Below are 17,487 nucleotides of genomic sequence, written 5' to 3'. Positions count from 1 at the left end.
GATTGAGGCGCACGGGAAACAAAGTGTGCGACCGGCAAAAGTCACAGGCGCGGCTGCGGCCAACTGAGAATCCGGCACGTTATTTCAATCAGACTCATTCACTAATCAAATAAAAGGAAAATATAAACAAATCAGAAGACTAATCAGATAAGTATGGTGTATCTGGCCTGGTATAGCAAATAGTATGTATATCTTTGTATCTGCTGTACATGCTGCGTATTGCAGAACCGGTAGGGCCCAAATTTGGTGATATTCTGGCTGTTAGATCAAGCTGAATAGGGCCGTTTATATATATATATATATATATATATACATACATACATCTATATCTATCTATCTATCTATATATATATATATATATATATATACAGTGCATATATATATATATATATATAATTATATATATATGTATATATATTTATATATTGTATTTTACATGCACTTCTCAATTCACACCCTAGGGGCCAGAATCAGACTCACTCACATTCCCCCATCTGTCGCAAATGACTGCTATTTGGGGGGCTGTGCATGTACCCGGTCACAGAGCGCATATACTGAGACCACGGCTGCGGCCGTTTGGGGGTGGCGAATGGACAGGGACGGTATCTGTTTCCCAAAACAGAGGCGTGCCGTATCTTCCAACGCAGATTTCCTGACCCCAGCTGAGCAGTACCGGCGGTCATTCTGAGGAAGCTAAAGCTGGGTACACACGGTAGGATGTAGGTAACTATCCAATGTCGTTAGTGATTTACCTTGAGCTCCTGAACACTCCCGGACAAATGATATTGTGCATACACCTGGAACGATTGCACAAACGATCAAACAATATAGATGGATCGTTAACGACTGAAAATCGTTAATGATATATCGTTTGGCAGCAATTATCCCCACAATGCATCTTCGGTCTCTCCGTTGGCTGGCACAAAATGGTGGAGGGGAGTGGCCAGGAAACTTGACAGCAAATCGTTCATCGTACATGACATCGTTCATCGTGCATACACACGGAACGATGTGTGAAAAACAGGTCGAGATCTTTCTGCATGTTCAAGGGATCAGCGACCACGATCAACGACAGCGGGAGCGCATATCGGCATCGTTATCATGCCCACGCATAGGACCTCATTCAGAGCCGGTCGCACAGAGCGTGTGGTCGGTCTGAATGAGGGGAGGACCTCTTGAATTTCAAGACGTCCTCCTTTGCGGTGGCAAGGCTGTGGTTTAACACCCTCAGCCTTACGACCGCCAAAGGTGATGGTCACGATGGTCAAGACCATCGCGACCATCGGGGCTTACGACGAGACCCTAGGGTAGGGTCTCCCTTGTCATAAGCCCTGGAGAGCTTTCGGCTCTGTCTGAGCCGGAAGCTCTCCACTGACATCACTAGTGATGTCAGTGGGGCCTCCCCCAAACAGCAGGCGTTCCCATGGGAACGCCTCCGTTTGGGCTGCCACCCCCCCGGCCCGCCTTCCAAACGGGGCGAGCTGTCAATCAACATTGACAGCTTGCCCCCTTTGGATCGAGACCCGCTACGACCGGCGCTGTCAGTCGTAGCGGGTCTCACGCATGCGAACGACGGCGCCGGCGCCGTCGTGCGCATGCTATGTGGGGGGCCATCGACCCGGTCCGAGCGCATCGGCGCTAACGACCGGGTCTGAATGACCCCCATAGCACTTTTTAAACTATATTTTGTTCCAATCGGTCGAAAAGTAACATATCGTTTTACAAAAACATACTGTGTGTGGGGGCCTTTAGGCTTACTCAGATGGCAGATGACTGTGGCCATCGTCATGTGATCCGATGCTGCCTCTTGTCCTCGGACACCTTTTACTGCATTAGCATATGTTAGCATCGCTGCTGCGTCCAAAGACAGCCTACCACTCGGAATCATGCCCTATGTGTATATTCGCTACTACAAATAAGCATGCATTGTAAACGAATATATACTTTATAATGGCAAAAAAAGGAGTAAACCTAGAGAACAAATGAAAAGCTGAGCACTCCTGCAATTTACAGTGGACACTATAGAATAGACTACTGTACATGGAAATAGTTGGCGCTGTTATTAGTTTGCTTACACTAGGTGGCAGTATAGGCTTAAATAAAGAAGCAGCCAGTATTTCTGTACATCGTCATCACAAAATAAAAATTCAAAAACCCAACAGACCTCTGAACTGCCAAACTATGGAAGCCTGGGGAGTTTTCTTACTAGAGACCTGTATATATGCATTAATTAGACATTATACCATTCAGTAAACCTCTCACCTAGGGTCAGTTTACTGCTTTGATGCATTTTAAAATCACTATGGGCCATGCTTGGCTACCCTTCCGATTCGGCCGGGAGCCTCCCGAAAATCGGTAATCTCGGCATTGTGTAACGGGGCCGGGGCTGAATGACGTGATAACAAAATACAGATAACACTGTACAACAAATTAATACTTTTAATTTGTTTCCTTTCTAAAAATAGTCATACATTACTAATTTGAGGTCAAGAAAAACTAAAATGATTTCATAATGTTTTTACTAGCTCTATTTTTTGAGCTACACTACTTGCACTATGTATGTACATTAGTAATATAGTCATAGTGAAAAGCTATTTTAAAATAATCTGATATTTTCTTGATAGAAAATAAATAACAGTTGTTTTAATTCAATCAATCACAAATAAGAACACAAAATGAAACAAACATACAGCATACGAAACAAACATACAGCATAGGAAAGTACTATCTAATATAGGCCCTCATTCAGAGCCGTACGCTCTGAGCAGAGCGCACGCTCTGAATGAGGGCCGGGCTCCATTTTCATGGAGCGTCCTCCTGGACGCTCGTATAGCTGTGGGTCACCACCCACAGGCTATACGAGCGTGCATTGTGACCATCGCGACCATCGAAATTGCGAGCCGGAGCCTGCGGTTGAGGTTTTCAACCGCAAGCTCCGGAGTGATTTTGGCTCTATCAGAGCCAAAATCACTCCCACTGACATCACTAGTGATGTCAGTGGGCCGGCTTCTGACGGGAACGTTCCCGTGGGAACGCCCCCGTCAGGGAGGCACGCCCCCGGCACGCCCACCAAAGGGGGCGTGCTGTCAATCAACATTGACAGCACGCCCCCTTTGATCGGACACAACGAGCGAAGGAAAGTCCTTCGCTCGTCGTGTCTGGCGCATGCGCACGACGGAGCTCCCTCCGTCATGCGCATGCTCAGTGCAGACCATCGACCCACTTGCGAGCGGACAGCCGCTCGCGAGTGGGTCTGAATCAGGCCCATAGTGGCCTATTCATGGGGGCGCTTTCTATTTGCTTGTCGCTTGTACTCCTCTTCTGGGGCATCTCTTGTCACTGTCCTATAGTAGTGATCACCTACCCTGATATCTTTGTTCCATTGCTGAAATGTCTTGGTGGAATCGCTCACTATGCTTGTCACTCAGTGCACCACAGTTATCTTGTGTGGGTAATCCCGTGAATCGCATATATTTGAATAAGGGAGGGGACAAATAATTTATTAATTTAATTGGGTCATTAGGCCCCGCCCCCTCCGCGCAGAACGCAGATTGCTGGTCAGATTCTCTCCATTCTGCCCACTTCACTAGGAATACCCCTGCATCATTATAAATGGGCTATATCTTGGAACTCAGAGCTAACTGAGAGTTTTAAATGTCATATTCATTCTTTGCATGCTGAAATCAATTAGAAGTAACTATTATCACATCGGAAAAATGTCCATATTGTGCAGTTGTAATCTGTCCGGCTTTGCCCTTTTGTGCTGGCCACGCCCCTCTGCTATGCCGATCTGGCTGCTCCCTCCAGGAAGGGGCAGCCAGAATATTGGCAACCCTGCTATGGGCCCGGATCTGAGTCGGTTAGGTACTTGTGTACTTTACGGACTCACTGCAGAGAGAACCCAATGAATGTTTTAAATGGTACTTGTGTACTTTACGTACACAAGCACCGAAAGTTGTCCCCACCTAAAGAAGAAAGTTGTCCCCTGGCGGGCTCGCTGTGCTTGCCTCGTTACGCTCGCCACAAGGTTATATTCTCCCACTATGCCCATTTGGATGGTAGGGAATAACGCTGGGCACTGGGAATTACGCTGGACACTGGCTGATAACGTCAGGGTCCTCTTAGTGAAGGGGATTTAGACATTACCATGATTGATAATAATAAATAATGAGTGTAGGACACTTGGGTTCTCTCTGCAATGAGTCCGTAAAGTACACAAGTACTGTGCAAGTACAATGTCGACAGGCGCGCAAATGGCCAATGTTCTTCAGCCCAGTCTAAGTCGCTAAAAAGTCGCACAGCGCATGCATCTCAGGCAGAGCTGCAATTGAGATGCATGCTAACAGAAATGTACTGGAAATGTGCTGGACGTTCCTGGGAGGTGACTGGGAGGTGGCTATTCAGACGCACGGAGATGGTCCGTCTTATACGCGTGTTATGGGAGTGTAGCGGGCCTGTCGTTAAACAGTTTGTGAACTCAGACGCTTAACCGCTGACATTGGAGGCCATACTATGACGGAGAATCTGCGCCTAGCAGGGGGCTGATGCAAATTTCCATGGTGCGACCGATGGCTGCGTCTAAAGATGCATCTAGCAGGATTACAGCGTTTGAAGAAGCACAAAGTGGGCATCTCAGCAGGGGTATATTAAGAACTGAGGGGGCCCGTGTGCAGTCCCCCTCCCCCCACCATGAAGCGGGGCGATGTCCCTTGGCCTCCCGCACCTGATGAAATGTGCCTCCTGTGCGGTGCGCCAGCTCCCTATGCTTCTTTTGTGGCACCATATTCCAGGTGATACATTTGGAAAGATGGCGCATGCGCAGAAGAGAGCAACGACTCTCGAACAGCGCCAGAGTCTTTGCTAGCTGCTGTGCGGCGCCAGCTTCTGAATACGTCACTGACAAGATTCATAGGATCTATAGTTATTGGAAAGAGAATGAGAGAGAAGTGCTTGGAAAATATGTATTTAATGAAAAATTATACCAACAATGAAACACACACATACACTTATAAAATAAATACAGAACTATAATAATATCAATATTCCTTGTTTGCCATTCCCCTAAATATATCATTGATCAGTATTACAATATCTATATTAGCAGCAATCCACTGAGCATATAGTCAAATATCACAATCACTGTTCAGATAATAGCTGTTATCACTGCAATTTGTACAGTCATTCATAGCCCTGTATCACCAACAGTCCACTCAACCAGCAATCAGTGTCACAATTACTGTTAAAATTATATTTTCAGTGCAATATGGAAACGGTGGTTAGTAGCATAAGTCGGCCTTAAAGTACATGCAGGGATTAGTAGAGCTGTTTTTGTAATAGACAGAATGATATATGGTTAGTTGTATTGGAATCAATATGATTTACCGCCGGACCCATGCCCGGCGGTTGGGATCCTGACAGCTGCATCCCGACAGAGAAGGAAATCCCGATCATCCAAGGTAAGTATTGTCTAACCTAATTCTACCCCCTAACCCTCCCTTAGGCCTAACCCTAACCTTCCCCCCTGTGCCTAACCCTAATCCCCCCTCTAAGTGCCTAAACCTAACCCGCCCTTCCCCGCTGCCTAAACCTAAGTCCCCCGGGGGGGTACCTAACCCTAACCTCCCCCCGGGGGTGCCTAACCCTAACTCCCCCTTCACCTAGCCTAAACCCAACCTCCCGGGGGGTGCCTAACCCTAAGTTCTACCCGGGAACCCTAAACCTAACCCTCCCCACCCCTCACGGCTATATGCGCTGGGCGCCCGGCGTCCCTTCGATCGGGATGCCGGGCCAGTCTCCCGGCATCTGTAAAATGACTGGCGTCTAGATTTAGGCGCCTGTCATTTAACCCTCGCCGGGATTAAGCAGTCTGGAAGCCGGCTGTCGGGCTTACGTCAGCCGGCTTCCCGATTGCATCCCAGCCTATGAGCTTTACATCAGATGCATTATATATTGGACATAAGGGGGCTTTACACCGTACAGCGGACATCAGAGGGGAGCAGTGTAAATTAAATGTCACAGAAGGCTGTGCGCTATATATTTGTCATTTTAGGGCTTTGTCTGCCACTATATAGTGATGTTCTGTGTTGCATACCGGTTAGGTGGGTGTCATTGAATGTGATTATAGCTCTGAGAAATGTTACCTGCTGTGTAAAATGACTCACACACTTGTAAAACCACCCCCACACCTGATTGGGTCCGCCGGCTTCCCGACTGCATATCGTTGTATTAGCTGCCAGTTGTGCTCCTGCATAAATTAGTAGGACTGTCCCGGTAACTAATGGCATGCAGTTAGAGCTGTGCTTTGCACTTGCAACAATTAGTAACACCGTCATTAAAGTAAATAACAGACAGTATTAAAACTGTGTTTGCTTTACTTGTTTCTGCCAAAGTCTGGTACCACATATCATATTAAAAGCAAGGATGCCAAAAATAAGCTCTGCTCTTCAGCTCACATCAGATATTAAGGACTAAGGGCATCACTCTTTTAGGGTGCACAACTGGCTATTGGATTATACTGCATACAGATGAAGACTGTCTGGTTTTAGGGCCTGATTCAGAGCCGGTCGCTATTTGCGGTCGTTCGTTCTTGAAAAAGGGGGTGGCTATTCAAATGAACCGTTCGCTCTTTGCGGTCTGTTCACGCCTCTATGTCTGAACGAGCGAGCAAAACGTGCGGTCGTAATTTTGAAAAAGACGCCCCCTGGCCGCTCGCACCATACGTCATGTCCGCTATTTATTAGATTAATCGAGTACATCGAACAGCGTATGAACTGCTCGCTATTCTTGTGGCTGATTTTTCCTACCACTATATTGCGAGCAGTTCTGACTATAAAACAACCAAGTGACGTGGTCGCTGACGCTGCTGTTTTAATTATGCACTCCCTTAAAACGCCCGTTTTGACCTTTAAGCACTCCTGCGTTCTGAATTCCACTCCCCGTTTTCAAGCACCTTCCCCTGTTACCACCCACATACGCCTCCTCCTGTCACTCAAAATAGCAGGCATTCGCTATTTAGCGAACAAACGATTTTCGGCCGCACTGACTGGTTCGCGCATGCATATTACAACCCGTACGCATGCGCAGATGTGCGAACATCGGTCAGAACGAATGAGCGTCCGCTTACGAGCGGCTCTGAATCAGGCCCTTAGTGCTTTGGGCTCGATGTTTGCAATGTGCGCATGGGTATGCATCACAGTGCCCGTGCAAGAACCAGTCCATGCGATCGCCCGTTAAGCAAAGACGGCTCGTTAGACTGAGTGACAGGACAAGCCGTTTGTGGGTAGTAACAGGGGTTGGTCGACGGAATCAGGAGAGTGATGGTGCGAATACAGGCGTGTCTGAGCGTCTTTACGCCATTTCAGAGGCGTGCGTAATTATTACGGAGCGTCATAGTACAGGTCACCAGGTTGTATTTCATACTGGAGCCCTCGCAGTGCTTGCGGTAGGGTATGGTCAACCACAAGTGCTGCATTCGCTTCCGATGGTACTCGATGTTACCGATGGCTGCATACAATTCCTGGAGATGACGTGCATAAGTGGGCGTCTTAAGACAGGCTGGTGGGCGTCTAAATACACACTGCGATCATACGCTAAGACATAGTGGGCGTCCTAATGCCTTGCCATGCGATCGCAAGATTTGCAAACTTTGGCTGCCTGCGAACGCATCTAGCGAGTGGTTCTGTATCGAGCCCTTTGTGTCATGTAAAGCTGTGTTAGGTAAATGTGCACCTTGAGGGTTAGTGAAGGTGCAGAAGAATGTCTAGCTATTGAATAAAAACTATGGGCCTGATTCATTATTGGCTCGCTATTGCTAAAGCGTACACAGTCGGACGATGGTTGCATGCTGCGATGCGTACGCATCGCAGTGTGCATGCGGGAAGGCACTACTGCAATCACAGAGACCACGGAGAGCCATTGCAAAGTGATTGACAGGCAGTGAGCGTTTGGGGGTGGTGACGGGGGAGCGGTCGGAGAAACGCAGGCGTGTCTGTCCGTTTGAACGCCGTTACATGGGCGTACATAAATTAGCCAGTGCGATTGCATACGCAGCTTGAGTACTCACTGCGTGCAACGAGGTTAGCAATTTCTAAGTAGGGTCAGGGATGCTGTAATTCTACATGAGGGGCCGATGGTACTCGATGTTACTGATGTTTATGGAGGTGTGCAAAGTATTACGAATGTGAGATAGCGGCAGTGGGCGTCTCTATGCTGGCAGTGCGACGGCATTGAGATAGCATTCACTATCATATGTTGGCAGCAGACCTGCGTGCGATTATGGAGCTGCGATCGCAATAGCGATCCTAAATGAATCAGGCCCTCTGTCTTAGTAAGTGACCATTTGAAAGTTAGGAAGCAATGGGTATTTTTAGAAGAAAAAAAAAAAGTTTATTGTGTTGCATAATACCATATAAAATACTGACTTTGAATTATGCAGGTAATTTAGTTGTATCCGGTGGAGGCAGGTGCAAATCTATAATGGGTGGAGGTTGTGCGGGGCACACAGGCCCCCGGGTCCAGGGGAGACCACACAGCACACCCTGCACCCATAGGTTATTATACTTACCTCTCCGCCGATTCCCCAAGTCCTGCTCCGCAGCGCCGGTCAGGCGCTGTAGAGCAGCAAACACACTGGGAAAATGGTGGCGCCCATTTTCCCAATGATCTGCGCATGCACAGAAAAGATGTCCCTGGGAAAGTAGACGCGGGCGCCATTTTCCCGGAGACCCGCACATGCGCTGTAGATTCTGGCATGATTCCAGAATCTACAGCGCTCAGTGCTGCTGAGCCGCAATTAAAGAGGAGGGGGCCCAAACGGAGGCTGCACACTGGCCCCCTCCTCTCTTAAAACGCCCCTGAGTGGAGGAACTACTGTGGGTCTAGTCGCTGACCAATAAAAATCAGTCAATAATCTGTAATTGACAGCCATGGTCTGTAGAGCCGTAGAATGATGTATTTAACCATTAAACTGCACTAAGTAGTGAAATGTCCATGAAGGTATAATAAAGCGGCAGGTGTCTAGGTCTTATGCATCATTATCGATATCTTTTGGACGTTGTTCTCGTAGGTGCGGTACATCCACGTCACTACTCTTATGCGGCCCATACACGGTACGATTTTTGCACGATATGGACGATTTAGATCAATCGTATCGACCAATAGTGTACATCGTGTGCGGTATTTGTACAATGATGCGCGTCCCCGCCGTCGTAATTCTGCATCGTAGATCTTATGGAAAAGCGGTAAGATTTCGACCTATCGTGTACGATGTGATACACATCGTATGCTGCTTTGCTGGCGTAAGATCCGATGTGCGATGTACGATATCTTGCAAAATCCCTGGCCACTCCCCTCCTGCATTTTGGGATTGACGGCGCAATCGGATATGACGGTATCGTATGCTCGTATGTACAATCGTGTATACCAGTTGACAATTCGTACAGAGAATTTCAAGGGAAGAATCTCAAGGGAAATCGTACAAGACATCTGAACGTTAGGAAATCGCACCGTGTATGGCCGGCTTTACAGATTTATTTTAATACGAATATTCAAGAAATTGAGAAGCATCTTATGTGACTGCTGCATTCTAACTACCTGTTATGAAATGTCACAGTGACATCAATAGAGAGTCCGCAAGCTTAGTTGTGCACAGAGAAACTGATGTAATGATAAACTAAAAAAATCTACTTATGATGCTTAAAGTAAAGGCAGCCCCAATGTACCTTTGCGATCATGCGTTATAGAATACCGTTACTAGATACAATACAGTCACATTGGGATAAATCTAGAACAATGTAAAATAAATTAACTCCAAGGTCGTCGTTTAATAATGTAATATACATATTTCCGTTCTGCTCATGTGCACCAAAATATATGCAATAGTGATACTGAAACTAAGCTGCACTATCTAGCGGCTAACTGGCTGTTTGCGTATTGACCTTTCAAGTTGACAGTACTGAATTAATTGGCATTGTGGCTATATTACATGAAGTCATATATTTGCATTACTTATTTGTCATTTATTTACACTTGTACTATTGCAGGAAGATTCCTATTGGATTTTTATAGGGGAAAACTACAGATGTTGGAGTGTTTATATATGCAAGTAGGGCAGAGGTTCCCAAACTCCGCCATTACAATCCAGATTTGAAGGATATCCCTGCTTGAGCACAGGTGACTTTATTAGTACCTCAGTCAATTTGATTTAATCATCTGGACTTAAGTATGGATATCCTTAAAACCTGGACTGTAATGGAGGAGTTTGGGAACCTCTGAAATAGGGTAATGTGACTTTAACATTTACTGATAACAGTGTCAAGCCACATTTTTACTCTTTTGTTAGATGTAAGTATACTCACCTGTATTCCTGATTTACGCCTGGGGCAAATACTACTGTTTTGTGTTATTCCGTTTACACACTGGGACAATGTCGTTCATATCGTGCTGTGTTTATGCACGATATGCGCGCTCCTGCGGTCGCATGTGACGTCGTCAGGTTTGATGTGCTGCAAATCAAACCTGATGACATCCAATGTGGCCCCATTCATGTTAATGAAGGACGGAAGGAGTGATCATTCACTGTGTACCCACCTAAAGACGCATCTTCAGGCACATCCATACATCATGCATCCAACTCAACATACATGCTTTTTTGCTAATGTCTTGTTTTTGCTCAGTACTCAAATCCATTCGGCAGTGAGGCCCTGACATAAGTGGTGCTTTGACATGAGTTTTGACTTTTCACTTCTCAAGCTACGTTGCATATTAATTGCGCCATAGGAATGGTCAAATTAATGGTGGGTACACACTGGGTGATTAAAGTGGACGACTGAACGATAACGATATCGTTATCGTTCAGTCGTCCACTTTATCGTCCATTTTTATCCCAAAAACGATGAACAATAACGACGACGCACGTTCCCGCGGGTTGTTCGTCATCATCGTTCATCAGGTTAACATGCAGGCCAACCTGACGATGTCGTCAGGTTGCTGCATGTTGGGGAATGGGGGAAGAGAGCCCGGCGCTGAACGATATCGTTAATGATATCGTTCAGCGGGTGTGCTCAATGTCATGAACGACATTGAGAACACCCTGCCGGGGACACACTAGACGATATCGCTCAGGGAGCATATCGTCTAGTGTGTACGCACCATTACTCCTCACTACAGATGTGTCCTCGGTAGCACTAACTATAGCATCTGTCGGAATGTTGAAAGATTTTTCAGGCCCGACCGTCTGATCATTGGTGGTCGGTTGTGATGGTTGGTTGCGGCCCAATCAGCCATAATCGGATGATAATTGCACAGTGTATGGCTGCCTTTAGCTATGACTTCTTTTAGTAAGAGGGATCCATTAAAATCGCCACCATCCAAAATCATTCATCTGATTCTTAAAGCATGAACCAATCTTTTTTCTAGGTGAAGCTATTGTGCAATGTTTTAACCTAAATTAACCTCATGTACCATATGCCCCCAGATCAGATATATTGTGGTGCTTTGTTTACCCACTTTGTGTAACCCGTTTGCCGGAGGTTGCAGCAGATACTGAAAACTGTGCCCTCAGCGCTCTGGTGTCCTGATTTTAGTTGGCAATGAAAAACATAATCACCCTAAGCACCTGCCAGTGATTTAAAAGCTTGTCTCAGCTCCCAAGGTGAATCCGTATCACCGCCGGATTCTGACTCCCTGACTGCCTACTTATATTTTTGCAGCAGTATGTAAGCAAAGATGGAAAAACTCTGTGTACCATGTGCTACGGAGGTCAGTAACTAGTACGGATCTCCAAATGAGCACCAGCTGCCATTCAGTGATATATTACAGGTTAAAAGGCCCTAAAGCAAATTCTCCTGTCACCTACCAGGGTGGTATGTATGCTATAATAAGAGAAGTGTGAAGTGATATGACCCAGCACAAGGCATCACAGAACAACATACAAAGCACAAGTTGCAAATAACTGCACATATTTTGCTCCCTTAAGTCATAGTTACAATAGCAATTAAAAAAAAAAAGTGTCATAGTTCATATAAAAGGTATTATCATGAAATATAATGTAAATAAGAAGATAGTGGTACAGACATTGCTACATATGCTTCTCTCTGTACCAGTGTTGCACTGGTGCATGAAGGGCCCACCGGGAAAATGCAGTGATAAGGGCCCATACTTAGGGGTGTGGCCAGCCTCCAGAAGGGTGTGGCTAGCCTTCACAGAGGCTTGGTTAACCATTAAAGTGTGTATGGTCTGGGCCCTTTTAAAAATATATACATAGTAAATACTGCTGGTGCATGCATGATAATGTACTAGATTAATAACAGCAATGTATTGTAGAAAATACACCATAGTTATGTGCAGTATAATGTAACATTTGTATAATGTATAATTCAATTGCCCAGTCTGGAACCTGATCCCTAGAGGAAGGGTTGGGCCCTAAGGCATTGGGGCTCACCGGGGGTTTCCCTTGTACCCCTGTGGACCAGTCCGACCCTGCTCTGTACCGTACGCATGGGGATAGGTGATGTTCAAGCACCAAAATCTTATGGTTTTTTTAAGGGTGAGAAAATCACTGTTGAGCCCTAAATTAAAGATGGTGACAATATACATAAAGTAATTAATTAAACCCGTTTTAGGGTAAGATTCAATTAGCTCTGCCCTCAGCTATTCAATTACTGCTGCTACCTGCGCAGTAAGACTCAGTGAGTGCACTGCAGCCTCGGGAGTTGCGAGGGAAAATCTGCATTAAGTGCATCCTCTGGGGCTTACCTCGCAAGTTAGTGCCTTAGCTCCAAGCACTTAATCCGGGAGCTAAGAGGTAACAGCGGGCTTACCACACATGGAAATGCACAGTAATTGAAGAGCTCCAGGCGTTAAGCCCGGGAGCAGCAGCCGTGCAGTAAATTTGTGTAAACACGGACAGATATATCATTACGATATGAACTATAATGATATCGTTCAGCGCTATATCGTTCATATCGTTATCGTATTCAGTGAACGACCAACGATGCGCGTTCCCGCATGAACGATAACGATATCTATGATTGTCTGTACATTCAGGCCAATCTGGACGATATTGTCAACTTTGCATGTTCAGAGATGTGGCAGGATGACTCTCTTTCAAAGATATCTTTCATGGCGTTGGTGGTACAGATCGTCCCATCTGTATACACCTTTACTCCCATGGCTAATTGAATCTACTCCCCTGTCTATGATTGAACACAGATGTTGGATTAATATTCTATTCTAGTTGAACAATAGCAGTTGAAATTATATTATTATCAATTATTTATATAGCACCACTAATTATACAGCTCTCTATAGAAGATATTTGCCATTTACATCAGTCCCTGCCCCACTGGAACTTAAGATGGCCACACACTAATACCGCTTTCATACCGTAAAGCCGGGTCTGACCCGGAGGTTGGAGCTGGGTTCCAATCCAGATCAGACCCGGAATTTCCCCGGCACTGACCCAGGATATTCCCAAGTCGGCGCCATTCACACTGGAGCCGGGTCTGCAGAGACCCGGCTTTTCCGGCATTGAAGTGGACGCTTGGAGATGACGTAATCGCCAAGCGCCACTGAAGCCGGCCAATCGGCAGGCATGCGGCACGATCCAGGTCACCCTGACCCGGATCGTGCCGTTTACAATGCATGGTTTCACGGGTTTTTCCTGTGTTAAACCCTGCAAGTTACCTGGGTTGGATTGTAGGGTCAATCGACCCGGGAATCCAACCCTGTCCCCTTTTACCCCAAGGAGCTACCCGGGTTAACCCTGCAATAACACGAGTTTTAGCTCTGGTGTAAAAGGGGTATTAGTGATTATTGTTCAACCAGCCAACTAGTTGCCTGGTTGGAACTATAATCTTCTGGTGTGTTAGCAAACCACAATTGGCCATTTGCTCCTACACGCTGTAAAATGGTTGAAAATGGTTGTTTCAACTAGCAGAAGGAATCAAACATGTTTGACTTCACCCAACTAGTTGGGAGATAATCATTTTAGTATAGGAGATAAATTGGACACTTTTCCTCCAAATGAACGATTTTAACAGAAGTAGACAGACACTTTGTGGCCCCAACTGGTACCGGCTCTGCTATATGGGGGGAGGGGGAGAATGTGTGACATGCTCTTCACCCTCTTCCGGGTCGCATGGCAGCTCTTACCTGTTCTGCTGCTCCAGTAACTGCTTTGATCTCCAGCCCGCATCTCCTACTCTGTGCTCCTTGCTCTGGGTAGAACCAATCCTAGAACCCTGTGCGCAGGACCTTAACATCGACCCGGTTGCGAGCGCTCGGCGCTTGCGACCGGGTCTGAATGAGGTCCATAGAAAGATGGATTGATGGAACAGTTGTTAGAACAAGGAGCATGTGTAATGGGGAGGCCAGCCGCATCTCTTAATCTGCATTCAGGCCTGTGAGTGTGGGTAAAGTGGAGGCCACTGTGTGTTAAGGTTGCAGGTGAGATATATCTCCCGGTAACACCTCTCTCTATGCTTAGAGAGTATGGAAATATAGGGCTTGATGCAGAGAAGGATGCTAATGCAATTTTAATGCGGATCGAGCGATTGTCATCGCACATGTGTATAAGCCGCACTGCACGTGCGCAGCGATTGCATTGCGATTACAGGCGCATAGAGGATCCCATCACAAAGTGAGTGACAGGTTGTCAGTGTTTGGGGGTGGTAACCGGGAGTGGTCAGAAAAACCCAGGCGTGTCTGTCCATTTAAATGCCGTTAGATGGGCGTGCATAAATTAGCCACTGTGAGTGCATGCCTAGCTCTGCGTGTCAGAAGAGCTAACAAGGCTGCGGCTGATCAGACCTGCCGCAAGGGTAAGATGGCCACCGATGTGGGTTGATGTTACCGGTATTTCCGCAGGTGTGCGTTGTCGCACGCAGGTAAGAAGGCAGCAGTGGGCATCTTTATGCTCGGTGATCTTTGCTAACATTAGCATATTTTCGCTGCTGCATTGCGTATGAAATCACAGCTGTGATCGCATTAGCGCCCATCTCTGAATCAGGCCCAGAGTGTGTAACAAATGCTACAGTTACTGTCTTAAGGGGCACATCCACTACGCGACCCAGGGAAGACAGTACAATTACAACATCATAATCGTACCATCGTTTCGCATCCCCTGCAGTGCCTACACTGAACGATCAGTCATTCAGTGTAGACACCCTCCATCATCCCCGAACATGGCCAATCTGTCGTTATCGGCAGATTGACCGGCATGTTCGGGCGATGATAGATGTTGGAAACGACCAGCGGGACCGCGCATCGCTGGTCGTTTCCGATATTTTAGTGCCTGATTCATGCACGATTAATGGACGACTAAACGATAATGATGTCGTTATCGTTCAGTCGTCCATTAATATCTGCTAGTTGAGTTATGCACCTTTACAAATACTGGTTCTTTTACAGATGTTTAGCTGGCCAATCCATATAGCTCTGCTATGCCTATGCAAACCACATCAGTTTTTACATGCTGCACAAGTACTGGGAATTTCTACTTTTATAGGCTGATTACAGGACAGCAACATAAAACTCCCCCCTTAGCGTTAAATCAAGATGCAAATGTCTTTGAGAGGGATAAGGAACTTTTCCCCCTGATATCCGCCTCCTGTCCTGCTGGCGTGCTTACATTGTTCTCTTGCTTTCTCTTTCAACCTCCTTTTCTAATCTTGTCATTCTTAATTTCTTCACCACTTGGTACAGCTGGAGAAACGGTCTCATCTTCTCTTTGATTTTCACGCACATTTCTGTCTTAGCAGATGCACTTATCCTTTGTGAGAGTTATAACTTAATCTCAAGTGCATTTCATACAAATCTACTTTTACTAGCTGAATTCAGGCTGCATAATTGCTGGTGCCTAGTTATTCTGCCATAATTAACCAGTTTGTGCAAAAACATGTTTTCCGACGACAGAAAAAGAAAATGATGCCAACAGTTTAAGATGTATTTTACTATAATGATTAAATTAAGAAAGTAAAAAAAAATTGCACAAATGTCCATGTATTTATCATAGAAACATATAAGGCGGACCCCCTCTATGCACCATAGGCCTATGAGCGAGGGTCGGCCTTTATCTATGTCAGCGGTTATGCAGTTAAAAAAAATAGATTTTCTCAACCATGTTGATTAGACACAAATGTGTACATGACCATTTTTATTAAAATGTACACCGTTTGTATCAATGGGTATCCGGTCAGAAGGTCAACAACAACAATTTTGACATGCATAATGCCGACACACCAATGTCAGCAATATAATGTCAACATGGTTCAAACTGTCAGCAGGCATCATGTTGATATCCTCGGAATGTCGACATGTTCAAAATGTCAGCATCTGAACTGTCGCTATGTGAAATGTTGACAGTCTGAGGGCTATGTGCCACTGAGGGAGTTAGAGTTAGGCTATGGGGGGAGGTTGGGGTTAGGCAGCGGGAAGAGAGGGGGGATTAGGGTTTGACATTAGGGGCAGGGTTAGGGGTAGGAAATAAGATTAGGGACACTAAAATAAGTGGAACACCCCTACTGAGACATCACCCTCGTCTCAATGCACCCCGAAATTAAAGCATTGAACAAAAACAGTGTTTTACTTCCATTGCTGCAGAACGGCTGTAAGTTCTTAGGGCCTGATTCAGACCCGCTTGCGAGCGCACAGCTACAAGACGGGGCGGCTGTCGATGTTGATTGACAGCTCGCCCCGTTTTGTAGGTGGGGAGGGGGGGTGGTTTCACAAACGCCTGCCGTTTGTGGGCGGCCCTACTGACATCACTCGTGATGTCAGTAGTGGACTTCCTGCTCTATTAGAGCAGGAAGTCCACTCGGGTTTGCGGGAGCCGAGACCCTACCACAGGGTCTCGATGCAAGCCCGATGGTCGCAATAATCGCGACCATCGCCAGGCTGATTCAGAGCACCTCTGAATCAGGCCCTTAATCCTTTGCTTGTTCTCTGAATAGGGTTTTTTTTTTTTTATAACTGAAATGTACATTTTTTAATAAAAATATTTGCTTGCCTAAACCTTTAAACTCGGGTCATTCATTGGACTTGAAATGTTTAAATTTGAAAAAAATTGATTTTTAAAACTATGGCCCGTTTTCAATTTGAGGCGAAAAGTCCGGATCCGCGATACATTTTCGCCGATGATGTCATTTTCGCCTGTTTTGCTTTTACCCCGTATTCAATTTGAAAGACTTTCCGCCTCAATGCAATGTATTAGGCGAAAAGGTTTCACCTATTAATAGCAGGCGGAAAAAAGTGCAGAATTGGGGTATTGGGGTGCAACATTGCGGGAACCCCCGTGCAGCCTTCAGACAGTACCCCAAAGGTAAACTGTGTAAAAAAAAATTAAAAAAAACACTTAAGGACACCCCAAAAAATGGCTTTGAAAAAGGGGGCAAAAAAATAATTATTGGGCTACAAAGTTAAAAACTAGCAAACTTGACTCTGGGGGGGTCCCCAAGTATGCCCCAGGTGTTTTTTTGATTGCAGGTGCTT

The sequence above is a fragment of the Taudactylus pleione genome, unplaced genomic scaffold (genome assembly GCF_031769625.1).
Source record: "Taudactylus pleione unplaced genomic scaffold, aTauple2 ptg000665l, whole genome shotgun sequence".
NCBI lineage: Eukaryota > Metazoa > Chordata > Amphibia > Anura > Myobatrachidae > Taudactylus > Taudactylus pleione.
Note: the sequence above shows the minus strand (reverse complement) of the source record.